Source organism: Xenopus laevis, chromosome 4S (genome assembly GCF_017654675.1).
Source record: "Xenopus laevis strain J_2021 chromosome 4S, Xenopus_laevis_v10.1, whole genome shotgun sequence".
Classification (NCBI taxonomy): domain Eukaryota; kingdom Metazoa; phylum Chordata; class Amphibia; order Anura; family Pipidae; genus Xenopus; species Xenopus laevis.
In genome coordinates this window covers 15,292,737-15,309,121 of record NC_054378.1, presented here as the reverse complement: position 1 = coordinate 15,309,121, position 16,385 = coordinate 15,292,737, and the positions used below count along the sequence as shown (strand labels likewise).

At 44.2% G+C, this 16,385-nt stretch overlaps 1 pseudogene; it reads left to right on the top strand.

The window, feature by feature from the left end:
- Positions 1-16,385, top strand: part of LOC108714941 — a 42,701-nt pseudogene that overhangs the window by 11,430 nt on the left and 14,886 nt on the right.

Below are 16,385 nucleotides of genomic sequence, written 5' to 3'. Positions count from 1 at the left end.
GTTAGGATTGTTTCATCTCAATAAGAAACGGCCTTTATCCACGAGGGCAAAATGTGTCAACATGCCATACATTGTGCCTGTTTGTTGGGTGCTCTAAGCCACAAGAATGTGCACATAAATATTCACAATTTGTGATTTTCGACGTATGTAAAAAGCTTGTGAAAAAAAATATATTCACTGTGCGAACCAATCTGTCCTGCGCAAAGTTTATAAATGAGCCCCACTGTGCTTTTGCAGCCACTAAAATATGAATACTGATATGGTATGTAACGAATGCCCCAGCCGTGTGATATACAGTTGTGTTCAGAGTAATAGCAGTGTATTTAAAAAAGTGAATAAAGCTCCAAATCCTTATGATAACTTTTATTTCCATACAGGCAAATGCATTGGGAACACTGCACATTCTATTCCAAATCTTCATTCCAAATAAAGAAAATTGTATTCCTTTACAGAAAGTGAAGAAAAAGAAATATTAGGCTGTTCCCAAAAATATAAGTCCCTGCATTCTTCTTTACAAACTCAAGCATTCACTGTATAAAGTGAAACATGTTTCAAGCTGTTGCTTTCCTTTGAATGACTGAACTAATATTGAGTTGTATAAGCAGTGTTTCTGGGCTGCACATCTGTGTTGCATGGACTCCACCAACTTCCAACAATCTGTTCCACAATTCTTCTGCATTTCTTGCTTTTGCCTCACAAACACAATTTTCGATGTTACCCCACAAGTTTTCTATTGGATTAAGATCTGGAGATTGAGCCCCTCCATAACATCAAACTTGTTGGTGTGGAACCAAGATGTTGCTGGTTTACTGGTGTCTTTGGGGTCGTTGTCTTGTTGGAACCCCCACTTCAAGGTAATTTCCTCTTCGGCATAAGGCAACTTGACCTCTTCAAGTATTTTGATGTATTGAAACTGATCCATGATCCCTGGTATGTGATAAATAGGCCCAACACCATAGTATGAGAAACATCGCCAAATCATGATGCTTGTGTCGCCATCTTCACTTCTGTACTGGGACTTGAATTCAGTATTTGGGGGTTGTCTGACAAACTGTCTGCGGCCCCTAGAGTCAAAAAGAACAATCTTGCTTTCATCAGTCCACAAAATGTTGCGCCATTTCTCTTTAGACCTGTCAATGTGTTCTTTGGCAAATTGTAAGCTCTTCAGCACATTTTTTTTCAACAATGGGAATTTGGGGGGCTTCTTGCCGATAGCTTGGCTTCACATAGACGCCTTCTAATTGAAACAGTATCACAGGTAACTTTACTCCTCCTTTCATCTTCCTGGAGCTGATCATTGGCTGAGTCTTTGCCATTTTGGCTATTCTTCTATCTATTTAAATCGTCATTTTTCATTTTCTTCCACGTCTTTCAGGTTTTGGTTGACATTTTAAAGCATTTAAGATCATTTTAGCTTAGTGGCATATCATTTTCTGCCCTTCTTTAAATGTTTTCCTTTCTCCAATCAACTTTTGAATCAAAGTCCGCTGTTCTTCTGAACAATGTGTGGAAAGAACCATTTGAGTCCGATTTTCAGAGAGAAATGCATTATAACCAGCAGGACAACATTTGCTCCTTCCTTCCTTAAATAAGGGCCGGAATTGACGCCTGTTTTTTCACAGAATGAATAAACTCACTAATTGAACTCCACACTGCTATTATTTGGAACAAACTATTATTTGGAACAAGCCTCAATGAATGACTCAATGACACAGAATCAGCAGCAAGTCATGACTGTTGGGTTTGTTGGTTTTTATTACACCTACTTGTAAATTATTTGCCATGTAGAAATATAATTTCTACCAAAAACAGTAATTGATCAGGTTAGTGATGTCGGACTGCTATTATTCTGAACACATGTAGATATATACAGGTATGGCATCCGTTATCCCGAAACCCACTAACCAGAAAGATCTAAATTACAGGAATTCCATCTCCCATAGTCTCCAATTTAATCAAATTTTTCAGCGGTTTCCTTATTCTCTGTAATAATTAAACAGTGTTTTGTACTTTATCCCAACTCAGATAGAATTAGTCTTTATTGGAGGCAAAACAATCCTATTTGGTTTAACTAAAGCTTAAATGATTTTTTTTTAAGCAGATTTAAGGTATGGAAACCTTATCAAGAAAACCCCAAGTCCCGAGCATTCTGGATAAAAGGTCCCATAACTGTACCTTTAAAACTGCCCCTTGTGTCTGCCCTACCTTTCTAAAGTAGGCTTATGAAGATGACTTACAGTTAGAGGGGAGAACCATCCGTAGAACCCCAGTCACCTCCTTAGGGGTATCATTTCCAAAGACCCCAGAAAGGAGTGCAAGAGCATTATGGGGAGCAAAAGTGCACCCCTTTGTTTCCATGCAGAGAACACTTCTGTCTGGGGTCCAGCAGCTGTTGGAGGAAATGTCTTGGACAGTAAAGGTCTTTCTGTGGCTGCTGAGTCCATTTGGGGACACTGCCAAGCTTTCCATATAGACAAGCACACAGCTCAATTGAGTGTAGAATGTTCAGCTATGGCAGCACCCGCTGTGATCCTCTGACCCTTACACTTCCAGCAGAGCTTTGTACACTCTGGCACCCATTATATTCACTACAGGGGCTAATGTCTGTCTGTCCTCCCACCTCAACTAATTGTCTTGACTTGTGTGTGTGTCTTTAGTCTCTTCTTCCCATGTTAAACTTTTGTCTCATCCTATTTGTATCTCCTCTCTTCTCTTGCCAATATACACACACACACACGTAATAAAGAAATGCCCTTCTACATCAGAACTCTACCCTATTATATACCTTCTGTAGAATACGAACAGGCCTCGACGCGACTGTATGATTTCCCTGTGCTCATTGGCTAGGGGAAAAGCTGCCATACACCTACGTCTCCCATTAAATGTGTCACCTCTGAGTCATTCCAGCTCTAATGGGGCATAACAAGGTGCTATAAAAAGGGAATTGTCTTTTGTTTGAAAGTTGTTTGCACGTTGCATGGGAAAGCGCTTATTTGCCTATTCGGCTAAAGCTAATGCTTTCTTTCCCTTTGTAGTTTCGCAGCAGCAGCCTGGGAGCCCGGAGCTTCGTTAAAGGGCATATTAACCCTCCAAAGGTGGACAGATGCCCCCTTTTAAAGGGATCCTGTCATCATTTCAAAACACATCAGTTAATAGTGCTACTCCAGCAGAATTCTGTACTGCAATCCATTTCTCAAAAGAGCAAACAGTTTTTTTTTATATTCAATTTTGAAATCTGACATGGGGCTAGACATTTTGTCAATTTCCCAGCTGCCCCTGGTCATGTGACTTGTGCCTGCACTTTAGGAGAGAAATGCTTTCTGGCAGGCTGCTGTTTTTCCTTCCCAATGTAACTGAATGTGTCTCAGTGAGACATGGGTTTTTACTATTGAGTGTTGTTCTTAGATCTACCAGGCAGCTGTTATCTTGTGTTAGGGAGCTGCTATCTGGTTACCTACCCATTGTTCTTTTGTTTGGCTGCTGGGGGGGAAAAGGGAGGGGGTGATAACACTCCAACTTGCAGTACAGCAGTAAAGAGTGATTGAAGTTTATCAGAGCACAAGTCACATGACTTGGAGCAGCTGGGAAATTGACAATATGTCTAGCCCCATATCAGATTTCAAAATTGAATATAAAAAAATCTGTTTGCTCTTTTGAGAAATGGATTTCCGTGCAGAATTCTGCTGGAGCAGCACTATTAACTGATTCATTTTGAAAAATTTTATTTTTCCCATGACAGTATCCCTTTAACTATAATCAGTTTCCATATCACCGTCTGCTATAGGGTGTGGTGCTTAGGTACCCCTGCAGAGCTTACACTTCATTAAGCACATGTATTACAGCTGTTTTGTGAGTGCTAGTGTTTTTCTTATCCCCATGTTGAAATTCTGTGGCTGGCCTTATGCTTTTGGCTGCTGCCAGCGGTTCTGTAGGTCCGTCCCAAGGGAACCACTGCAGAAGGGGAAGATCAGTGAGAGAAAGCCACCATATAATTTATAAATAACTGTACAGCAGATATTTATACACAAGCAAAACGCACACGGCGTTCTGACACTGCCCAATCGCCCCCATGGAAGACATCCTGGCTACCGACGCCTCCATATTAATCCCAGGTCCATTGGTGGTTTCATACTTAGCAGAGCCAAACCATTATATAACCATGAAAATGGTCACAGCACATGTGTAATTATTCATAAAGGCCCTGCTACGCCTAATATAAGAGCCAGAGATGAATGTCATGGGCCCCTGGACTGCAGGAAGACTGTGGCCCAGTCTAAAGGAATATAAAATAAATGTCACTTAGGAATGACCAATCAGGAGCTCTCAAGCTGTTATTGAACTACAACCAGATAATGAACCCCAGAAGTATTGTTCTCATTTTGCTAAAGTTTTATATATGAGTAGGAGCTGCCAACTTGAAACTTGAGCTCCCCCCCCGCAGTGGGTTGCGCCTAAAACAACTCTCATTAAAGGAGAACTAAACCCTAAAAATGAATGTGGCTAAAAATGCCATATTTTATATACAGAACTTATTGCACCAGCCTAAAGTTTCAGCTTGTCAATAGCAGCAATGATCCAGGACTTCAGACTTGTCACAGGGGGTCACCATCTTGGAAAGTGTCTGTGACACTCACATGCTCAGTGGGCTCTGAGCAGCTGTTGAGAAGCTAAGCTTAGGGCTCGTCACTAATTATCCAGCAGAAAATGAGGTTGGTCTGTAATATAAGCTGATGCTACAGGTTTGCTGATTATTAAATTCTGATGCTAATTGCACTGGTTTCTGTGCTGCCATGTAGTAATTATCTGTATTAATTACTAATCAGCCTTATATTGTGACATTTCTATTCTATGTGTACTGTATATTGTGAGTGGCTCCCTAAGCTCAGTAAGTGACAGCAGTTGCATCTATTTTGATGAATCTGATGCAGTTGTGCCAGATGCAGCACACAAGAACAGTGTCAGAATGGTGGGTGCTGGGGCCGCTGCATCAGGGGCCCCCCACCACCCCCCACCTAAGCCGCAAATTTCCCTCTGTCCTGCGTACCCTACCCCCCGCCATTGTGTATGTTTTTCCTGCAAGATTTTTCGTGCAATCGGGTGTGTGGGGGGGGGGAAATTTCATGAAAGAGTGCCAGAGTGCAGCAACTACTAGCTGTAGTAAGCGGATCTGAGCCGGAGGGGCCCATTTAGACCATTGACAACTAGTTGTAATAAAAAGACTGTGCTGATATCTGGAAATTCGTGAACAAATACAAACACTGGGTCATCTACATAGGCTGTGTCCGACTGGACACCCATGGGCCTTCTGAAGGACCTAACCGCCAGGGGCCCCACCACTGATTTATGCATAGTACATACCCTATTCTGACACAGGTGTATTCTCATAATATAATGCCTATGAAAGGGCAAGTAAATCCCAGTACTTTTAAATAATCCCAGATCTTTTTGCCCATAGCCGTTATTTTTGTGATTAAAGGGATATTTTATTTCATGGATTATATAGACAGATCCCCTGTTTACTCTTTATTATTGCCTTTTGTTTCCAGTTCATTATCCCAGAGCTGCAATGTTAGTTTGTCTTTGCTGATGGGTATTATTATTCACCTCTTACCTGTATGTCTTGGGTTTTGCGAATTCTTTCATCCTTTTGTCTTTTATGTCGCAGCTGGGGGATCTGTGCAGCAGCACTTGCCATGAGGGCTTTAGGCATGAATATTTCTGTCTGGAGATGAAGGGAATCCTAGCGGCTCTGGGTATGGGCTGATTACACACACTATGTGTCTTTGATGGTGAAGCTCCTTTCAGCACACCAAACACCATTGGTAGTCGTTCCCACCAGTTTATGGGGCATTGTAGTAACTATGGATAAGGCGCAGAACCCATTTTTGAAAGTTGTAGATTACAGTTGTATGCTTACCTACATGTGAGGCCATTCTTCTTAACCTGGAAATTTTGCTGATCATACTGTGAAAGATCCACTTGTTTGTCTACTAAGGTGATGACCACTACAGTGGGATGATTCCAGCTCACCGGTAACAAATTCAAGCACATATTGATTGGGAAATTTGATGATTTTAGTGCCATACATGAGATGGCGTGATATCAGTTTGGCCAAGAAAGGCTGCCAACATCCTTTTGTCCATTAATTACATATAACCAACCATCCCAAGCTTTCAGTATAAATGTGCCTAACCTCTGCCATGCAGCTATTAGCTATGTTCCTGTCTGATACGATGATTAATGTGTGAGACCTAATGATGAGTTGTAACTGGAGGTCTCCTTTTTGATATTTAAGACTCAGGCTGAAGCTCCACCTTGGCTTCCCCAGGCTAATCAAAAACAGTATTGCACTTAAAGCACTCCCATTTCAGGCTCAGTACTCTCTCTGCTTCCCACACCAAATATAATCAGACCTTTCCACCACCTAGCCATCAGTCCTCGACAAAACATTCCCCCGCCATCAGTCCACGTTCCTCTTCCATCAGCTCTCATATCATGGACATCAATTCTCATTCCTAAATCCATTTCTCAATATTCCTCTTCCATGGGTGCTCATCTTTTGGTGTCAGTCCTCTTCCATAAACCATCAGTCCTTCCATTCCCATTCCCATTCCTAAATCATTAGTTTTGATCCCTCTGCCAACATTCCTCATTAATGAGAAATCAGTAATCAATTTTCAGTCCTCAGCCAACAGTCATTATACTAAGCCATCAGGCATCAGACACCAGTCTTCATCCCTCAGCTATTAGTCTTCAGCCATCAGTTCTCATCCCTTTGCAATCATCTCACAACCATATGTCAAGCTTACCAGTATAATCCAGTCGTAGAAGGATCTTGAGCCGTAGATAGTGAACCCACAAGCGCCTCACACAACCGCTACCCACCTGGAGTGGAACAGGGAGCAGGGTTGTGGAGAGTAGCCAATGAGACGATTAGCAAAGGTACAAGAGGATTAGGCAGAGTCGTGGTCAGGAGGTCCGAGGTCAAAAGGCAGGCAGCAAGGTTCGTAAATGGAGAGACAGGCCGAAGGGTCGAGACAGGCAGCAGAAATCGTAATCCGGGAACAGGCGAAGGTCAACAACAGGAAATCACAAGAGAAGAGATGCTAGGGTTTCAGTTAGATAACCTAATAACCAGGCAATGCATCTCCATTAGAACCAGGTTTAAATAATGTAAATTTGGCGCCAACTGGCGTCATTTCGCCGGCGTCGCCGTGCTGACGTCACGTCCGTCTCAGGCGCTCGCGTCCGCGTCTTTGCGTCCGCGACCGTCGCCAGCGCCCAGCGTCACACGCACTAACGCGCCCACGCCGGCAAGAACGCAGACCCGAATCCTCACATTGCCCCCCATCAAGGAGCGGCCTCAGGACGCGACCACCAGAAGGTTTACCAGGATAGGTTCCATGGAATTTTTCCAACAAATCAGAAGCGTGAATGTTAGACACTGGTTCCCACGAATTCTCTTCCGGACCAAAGCCTTTCCACTTAACTAGGTACTGAAGACGTTTACCTCTCAAACTGGAATCCAAGATCTCTTCAACCTCGAATTCTTCCTGACCATCCACCACGACAGGAAGCGGAGGAGGAGCCGTACGTCCAGGAAATCGAAACGTTGAGGCCGGTTTCAAAAGTGCTGTATGAAACACTGGATGAATGTGCCAGGATGCTGGAAGTTTAAGCTGGAACGCCACAGCATTGATTTGACGAATGATGGGAAAAGGGCCCAAGAAACGTTGACCCAACTTCCTACTGGGACAGGAAAGCTTGAGGTTAACAGTTGACAGCCACACCCAGTCACCCACCTTGAATTTTGGATCCCCTCTTCGTCCTCGATCAGCATATGCTTTGAAACCTTGTTGAGCCCGCTTCATGTTCTCTTGAAGCTTCTGAAAATTATTAGATAAGAAAGTTAATCGGTCCTTAACTGCAGGAACCAAAATATTGGAAACAATGGCAGAGGGAAAGGTGACTGGATGAAGACCATAGTTTGTGAAGAAAGGGGATTGTCGGATGGAGGAATGATGAGCATTGTTGTAAGCGAACTCCGCAAGAGGAAGCAGATTAACCCAGTCATCTTGGAGGTACGAGGAATAACATCTTAAATACTGCTCCAGGGTCTGGTTGGTTCGCTCGGTCTGGCCATTGGATTGGGGATGAAAAGCGGAAGACAGGGACACCGAAATCTTGAGTGCTCCACACAAAGATTTCCAAAACTGCGATGTGAACTGTGGACCTCGATCGGACACCACCTCATCTGGAAGACCATGGAGCCTTACAACTTCCTTAAAAAAGGTATCAGCAGTCTCAGAGGCAGAAGGAAGTCTTGGTAAAGCCTTAAAATGAGCCATCTTAGTTAGACGGTCAACAAAAACAGCAATGGTGGAACAATCACATGATAATGGTAACTCTGAAATAAAGTCCAAAGAAACTGACCCCCACGGACGAGAAGGCACTGGTAAAGGTTGAAGAAGGCCAATAGGTCTAGAATGAGAGTCCTTGGATCTGGTGCAAACCTCACATGAAGAGACAAACTCGAAACAGTCTTTAGCCATCCCAGGCCACCAAAACAATCTCTTGGCCAGAATGATAGTCTTTTTGACACCTGGATGACCCGCCAGCTTGGAGTCATGAATGTTCTTAAGGACCTCTAGACGCATTTGTTCAGGAACAAAAATCTTGCCTTGATGAAGAAGAAACCCATCCTTGGGAACAAGTGACGATTCGGAAACGTTTAAAGATGCATCTTTAATTCCATCTACCAAAGTAGACTGCAACAAGAGAAAATTATCAGAGCTTAAAATCTTCTCAGGAACCAGAGGAACCTCATCTTCAGGAGAGAACATTCGGGATAAGGCATCTGCCTTAACATTCTTTGACCCAGGTCGATAAGTAAGATGAAAATTAAATCGCATGAAGAACAAAGCCCACCTTGCTTGTCTAGGTCTCAACCTTTTAGCAGAGCGTAGATACTCCAGATTTCTATGATCTGTAAAGATAAGAATCGGATGTTTAGATCCTTCAAGAAGATACCTCCACTCTTCCAGCGCCAGCTTAATAGCAAGTAATTCACGGTCAGCTACATCATAGTTACACTCGCTTTTGGCCAATTTACGGGAAAAAAAAGCAACAGGATGAAGATCGTCTTGAACCCCAGTTCTCTGTGACAGGACAGCACCCACTGCGAGTTCCGAGGCGTCAACTTCCAAGGTGAAAGGAAGAGAAACATCTGGATGGTGAAGAATTGGACCAGAAGTGAAAAGTTTCTTCAGTTTCTCAAAAGCCCCCTGAGCCTGAGATGACCAACAAAACTTTTGATTACTACGAGTCAGCTCAGTGATTGGAAGAATGACTTGAGAAAAGTTCTTAATAAATTTCCTGTAAAAATTTGCAAAACCGATGAAACGTTGGACAGCTTTTTTAGATGATGGAATCGGCCAATCAAGAATTGCAGAAATCTTCCTGGAGTCCATCTGAATTCCCTGAGGAGAAATGAAGAAACCCAAAAAATCTACAGAAGTTTGTTCAAACACACATTTTTCGATCTTGGCCTAAAGCTGATGAGTGCGTAGGCGAGTCAGGACCTTCTTCAAATGTAACCTGTGCTCTTCCAAAGAATTAGAAAAAATGAGAATGTCATCTAAATAAATAATGACGAAAATATCAAGAAAATCCCTGAAGACATCATTGACGAAGTGCTGAAAAGTTGCAGGGGCGTTACAAAGACCAAAGGGCATGACCAAATATTCAAAATGTCCGTAACGAGTGCGAAAGGCCGTCTTCCATTCATCCCCTTCCCTTATTCTGACTAGGTTATATGCACCCCGAAGATCCAATTTGGAAAAAATTTTTAGCCTCAGCCAGGCGTTGGAAAAGTTCTGGAATGAGAGGAAGTGGGTACCGATTCTTGACTGTAATTTTGTTCAGATCCCGGTAGTCAATACACGGCCTTAAAGAATGATCCTTCTTTTCAACGAAGAAAATTCCAGCTCCTGCCGGAGAGGAAGACTGCCTAATGAATCCTTTAGCCAAATTTTCATCCAAATAGGAACGAAGCTCCGAAAGTTCAGACTCAGATAATGGATACACTCGTCCAAAAGGAATTTGAGCCCCTGGAAGAAGGTTAATAGGACAATCATAAATACGATGAGGAGGTAACCTGTCGGCCCCTTTTTTATTGAAGACGTCCAAAAATTCCCAATATGCTTGAGGAAGAAGATTTTTGGTCTTGGAGACAGGAGATAAGGAGCACACACCATTAGAAGGGAGGATGCATTGGGAACGACAAAAGTTAGAAAGAAAAGTTACTTCGCCGGTAGCCCAGTTGATAGACGGATTGTGTTTCTGCAACCACGGTAATCCCAGGATGATAGGGAACAAAGGAGAAGAAACCACATCGAAATTCATGAATTCAGCATGCCCTTTATTTAACAAAACGAAAAGTGAGATAGTCTCTTGCACCACAGGGCCAGAAGTAATCAGAGAACCATCTGCCACACGAAGAGCTATAGGGTTCTTCTTAGACTGGAGCGGGATCTGGAATTGTAACGCCACTCTATTGTCCAAGAAACAACCGCTTGCCCCAGAGTCAAGGATTGCTTGGAGTTCGACCCTCTTGTCTCCCCACTGTAAAGACAAAGATATAGTCAGGAGAGGCACAGGAACATGACACCCAGAAAAGTCTTTTTCAAAAATCCTCTTACCCGTTGGACGGGTCGGGCAACCACGAAGCAGATGACCAGCTTGTCCGCAATAGAGGCAGAGGTTGAGTCTGCGACGTCTAATGCGCTCCTCAGGTGTTAATGCAGACCTGATAGCACCAATCTGCATGGGCTCTGGAGCCATGTTGAAGGTGGACGAAGAAGCAACCGGAGAACTTATGGAGGGCATTCGGACAGGAGGAGGAGCGGACGGTAACAACCAAGCCTGAGGAAGAAGACCTGCTTTCTCAGCCTTTTCTTCTTCCCGGCGTTCCCTTAGCCTTCGATCTAGTTGTATGGAGATGAGGATGAGATCTTCCAAGCTATCAGGGATGCCCGTACGAGCTAACTCATTCTTTAGCTCAGAAGAAAGTCCAAAACGGAACTGATTTTTTAAAGCAGCTGGGTTCCACTCCGTATCATCCGCCCATTGCCGGAATTCCAGCGTATAATCTTCTGCAGGACGGTCCCCTTGCTTCAGAGCGCGCAGGGCAGCCTCAGGAGTGGTGGCTCTGTGAGGATCGTCGAAGATAACCGCCATTGCATCAAAAAAGGAATCCACCGAGGTTAGTACAGGACTTTGGCGATCCATGAGGCGGAACGCCCAGGTCTGTGGTTCGCCCGTGAGAAAAGAAATGATGACCCCAACCCGGATTTGCTCAGTGGGATACGTGTGGGGTTTAAGAGAAAATAATAGCTTACAATTGCTCCTGAAGTTCCGGAACACCTTCCGATCCCCAGCGAACTTTTCCGGAAAGGCAACTTTAGGTTCGGAGATTTCCGAGGTGATCACCTGAACCTCCGTAGGAGCTGGAGGAGGAGCGGCCATGGAAGGAAGGACAGCAGGCGGATGAGCTCTGATATGCTCCTGCAACTGTGAATAGCCACTTTGCAACTCCCGAACTGCTTGCGTAAGGGAGGACAACTGCTGGGTCAAAACGGCAAATGGAGACGCTCCCTCAGCTGGATCCATCTGGCCTGGTTATACTGTCAAGCTTACCAGTATAATCCAGTCGTAGAAGGAGCTTGAGCCGTAGATAGTGAACCCACAAGCGCCTCACACAACCACTACCCACCTGGAGCCAATGAGACGATTAGCAAAGGTACAAGAGGATTAGGCAGAGTCGTGGTCAGGAGGTCCGAGGTCAAAAGGCAGGCAGCAAGGTTCGTAAACGGAGAGACAGGCCGAAGGGTCGAGACAGGAAGCAGAAATCGTAATCCGGGAACAGGCGAAGGTCAACAACAGGAAATCACAAGAGAAGAGATGCTAGGGTTTCAGTTAGATAACCTAATAACCAGGCAATGCATCTCCATCAGAACCAGGTTTAAATAATGTCAATTTGGCACCAACTGGCGTCATTCCGCCGGCGTCGCCGTGCTGACGTCACGTCCGTCTCAGGCGCTCGCGTCCGCGTCTTTGCGTCGGCGACCGTCGCCGGCGCCTACGCGCCTGCGACCGTCACCAGCGCCCAGCGTCACGCGCCGACGCGCACTAACGCGCCCGCGCCGGCAAGAACGCAGACCCGAATCCTCACAACTATGTCTCCTCAATCCTCAGCCATCAGTCCTCCTCCCTCAGATATCAACTATCAGTTTTCAGCCATCATACCAAACCATGTATTCTCAATCGCCAGCCATCAGTCCTATCCGCAGCCATCAACTTTTATCCACCAGCCTTTATTCCTTAACCCTCTACCATTGGATCTCCATGAAGTGATAAAGTAGTACTCTGGCAGCTGATGGTTGAATAGTGATGTAGTTGGAAGCATGAGATATGCTGGTCCTGATGCACTTCAGTAGTCAATGGCCCTGCCCCTCACACAGACCCTTGACCCTCCATAGAAGAACAGTCTCTGTCCCTCAGCTGGCATAGTAGACCAAATCAGTCCTGGATATGCAGAGCAGCAACAGTTATGCATTTGTAGAGTTATATATCATTTTATTTTGTATGCATACATTTGTAGGCCTCTCAGCTCAGTACTCTGCTTTTGTGTCTTTCAGACCTTCTGTCTATGAAGGAGTATCATTGTTTGCTGCAGATACATTGCCCAGATTTTCCCGAGGACCTAACGCAGAAGGCAGCAAGGTGAGTCTTAGGTTAACCACTAAGCATATGCCAATGAAAGGAAAAGTATACTCATTATACAAGTAGGCTTTGTCATCCAATAATATTTGCAAGCTAGCAGAATTATTTACTGTATAAAAATTGAAGATCTTTACGCACAATGGGGCCATGTAAAAACTGGCACAATAAAATACAGCTGAGTAATTCAGTATGCATTGGTGTAGATTTCCCATGTTTTGTCATGTGGTTATAGCCTATTGACCACATAGAGTGGTCAATAGGCTGACCACTCTTAATTTAAGTTTAAATGTATGAATTGTAGCTGCTAAACTGATTGTATTGGCAGAGGTGACCTAGAATATTCCAAAAAGATGAACCATTTTCATACAGGGCTCAACAATTTTGGAAAAAGGGGAGGAGAGCAATTCCAGGATTTATTGGAGTTTGTAAATGTTTTATTGTCCAAATCCAATTCAGCTCTCAATGTACAAACCTTCATAAAATTTCATCTTCTGGATGTTTGGCCCTAAAAAACATTATTCTGGTGCCCCACAAGTCTCTTGCTATAGTTCAATATTTCTGTGTCCAATGGAGGAGCTTCACTGCATCCACCTGGAAATCTTTCTCACTCCGCTCTGCTTGCACCTTGGCTTAAGAAAGGAAGTGCAGCTGTCAGGGTCAGTTAATGATCCTAGATGCAGTCCTAGGAGGACTTGGCAAAAGTGTGCTCTTGCATTTCGGGGTTGGACGATCACCTAATTCACTCCCCAACTTGGGCCCACTTTTGAGCTCTGGATTGCTCCGGAGTTTGGCCAAATCTATCATATTAAGGTGGCACAAACTCACAGAGATTGTTCAGGATGGTTATTTTCTTACCCTAGTCCTTACGGTAGTCTGTGTCAGGGATAAGCCCTACCTACTGGGATGTAGAGGTATGACTGGAAAGATGTGTACCCCATCCAGGCTAGACGACATGCCTATAATAGGGAGTGGATACCTGTGCAAGGCCTCCATCTGCTGGAACAGGGTATTAAAGCCTCAGTATAAGAAGAGAAGTTCCCTAAGGTAAGGAGAAAAACAGAATGATGTCATGCCAGACCTTTAAATGAGAAATTTCTCAGAGTGCTCTCTTGTTGTACACTCTAGCAATGAGAGTGAGACATAGGGTAGAGTCCTATGCGGGTCCATTTTTTGGGACCCGTACCCGCAACCTGCAGAACCGCTACCCGACCCTACCCGCAAGTACTTTATCCGCAACCCGGACCCGCTGACCATCAAGAATCAGGAAGTGCTGTCATTGTAAACCGGAAGTGAAATCATCAGAAGTAGACGTGATCAGGAAAAAAAGGAGTAAAACAGGAAATGCTGTCATTGTAAACCGGAAGTGACATCATCGGAAGTAGCCGTGCCCAGAAAAAAGGAGTAAATATCGCTATTGAGAAGACCCGCAGCTGACCCGCAAACTTGCAGAACCGGCGACCCAGAACTTCTCCCCTCAACCCGCAAGGTACCACAGGTTTTTGCGGGTAACCCCCGGGTACCCGCGGTTACCCTCGGTTACCCGACCCGCTGCAGGACTCTAACATAGGGTAGTTAGTAGAGCAGTCAAATGCACCACTAAAGAGAGTATAGGGGTTAGTATCCTAAGAGCAGGGGTCCCCAGCCTTTTTTACGTGTGAGCCACATTCAAATGTAAGAGAGTTGGGGAGCAACACAAGCATGAAACATGTTCCTGGGGGTGCCAAATAGGGCTGTAATTGGCTATTCGTTAAGAACTATGTGAACAGTGTGGAATTCAAAAATAAGCACCTGCTTTAAGGCCACTGAGAACAACATTGAGGGAGTTTGTGAGCAACATGTTGCTCCTGAGCCACTGGTTGGGGACCACTGCCTAAGAGTCACCAGTATAGACTTGGACCTTCTAACTAATATATTATGTAAACGAGTAGCCTTGTACGAATACAAGTGCCTTATTAGTGTAGTGTAAGTACACACCCAGCCTCATCTGCAGCCCAGCAAAATATTGACATAACAAAGCTCTTGTGCCCAGTCACTTGATATAAGGGCTTAAAAGAAACGGAAAGAAGGCACGCTCAATTTCCTCCAGCTTATCTGCCCTGCTCTTCATTGGTTCCCCTGACTCTCAATCTCCTATTTTCCCATGGAGAAATGAAAGCTTTATAAGATTTACTCCATCTGCAAACTTCTATTTTCGTCTCTACTGTGTGGTTAATCCAAGCTTAGCTGACATGTTATCTCAAGTGAGTAATAAATCACTCGTTATCTGCAGAACCATTTCCTTGGACATATTGTCCAACCCACCTACTTGATCTGTGCAGGGCCAGATTTAAGATGGCCACAGACGCAAAGATCCGATCGTACGAATCAATGTACGATCGGACTTTCCTATCTCCCGACCTGGCACTAACCATTCAGATCAAAGTCTTACCATTCCAACCAAATAAAGTAGTTAAAGAACAGATCAGCCGATGTTCTGCCCCTGACAGCAATCGTACGGTAGACAAAGCTAGTGCCAATAAAAATCGTGCGATCGGCAATACACGCAGAGATATTATCGGCAACCGACAGAAATTTTCTAACCTGTCCATCTCCGCCGGACGAAAAATGTCAGGACTCTCCACACACTTTCCGAAAATCGTAAGAATCCTCGATTCGTACGATGAGATCTTTGCGTCTATGGCCAGCTTTAGTGAGTCATAAGCAGATAAACATTCCCTGCTCAGAGATTCTGTATGTGCTACAAGTGATAGATAGTGTGCAATACCGTTAATAGGCCTTACTTAAAAGGATACGCTCAACCCCATATTAATAGCCAGCGGTCTTGTTACCTCTTTGAAGACTGATGGACACTTAAGTTGCAAACATATGCCTTGTAAGCAGGCCTGGTCCAAACTTCCAGTCTTCTCTAGTATCTCCAGCCATATTTATAAGGTCAATGCCATATCAGGCACCTTTGGTAAGCCAGTGTGACTGCTGAGCACTTAAAGGGGTTGCCAAGTGGGGCAACTACTCAGAGTATAGTTGGTCCTTTCAGCGATAGATAAGCAGAATAGAGAGAGAAAGCCAAGGTGACAACAACAGAGCAAGATGGTGACAGTAGGACAAGATGGCAGCATTCGAAGAAGAAGGTGGTAATATCAAGACACAATGGAAGAGTAGGCAAGATTTCAACAGTACTCTATTGGCTTTTAGCTGTTGTGTTGAATTACAATTGGGCTTAACATCCACTGAAGAACCATATTTTGGGCATGTCTAAAAGAAAGTTTAACAGTAACTGAAGGGCCATAGGTTGGATGGTCATCGAAATATAACATTGGCGTGTCTTGCACCATTGGACACTAATTTGGATGTTTTCCTAGTGGAACAGAATGCTAAAACCACACCATATAAAGGTTAGATTAGGTAACAAGAAACATCTGTATATTGCGATTGGTCTCTGGGGAGGAAATAAGCTGTTAAATGAAGCCCGGGAAGAAAAGAGGACTTTGCCATATTGATTGGGAGTCTAGAATTTTCCGTATCCTTTGCTGTGAGACGTAACTACTGATATGTCTCACATACTGGGGGATTGTGGGTGCATGTGGGCAGGCTGGAGGGGGGAA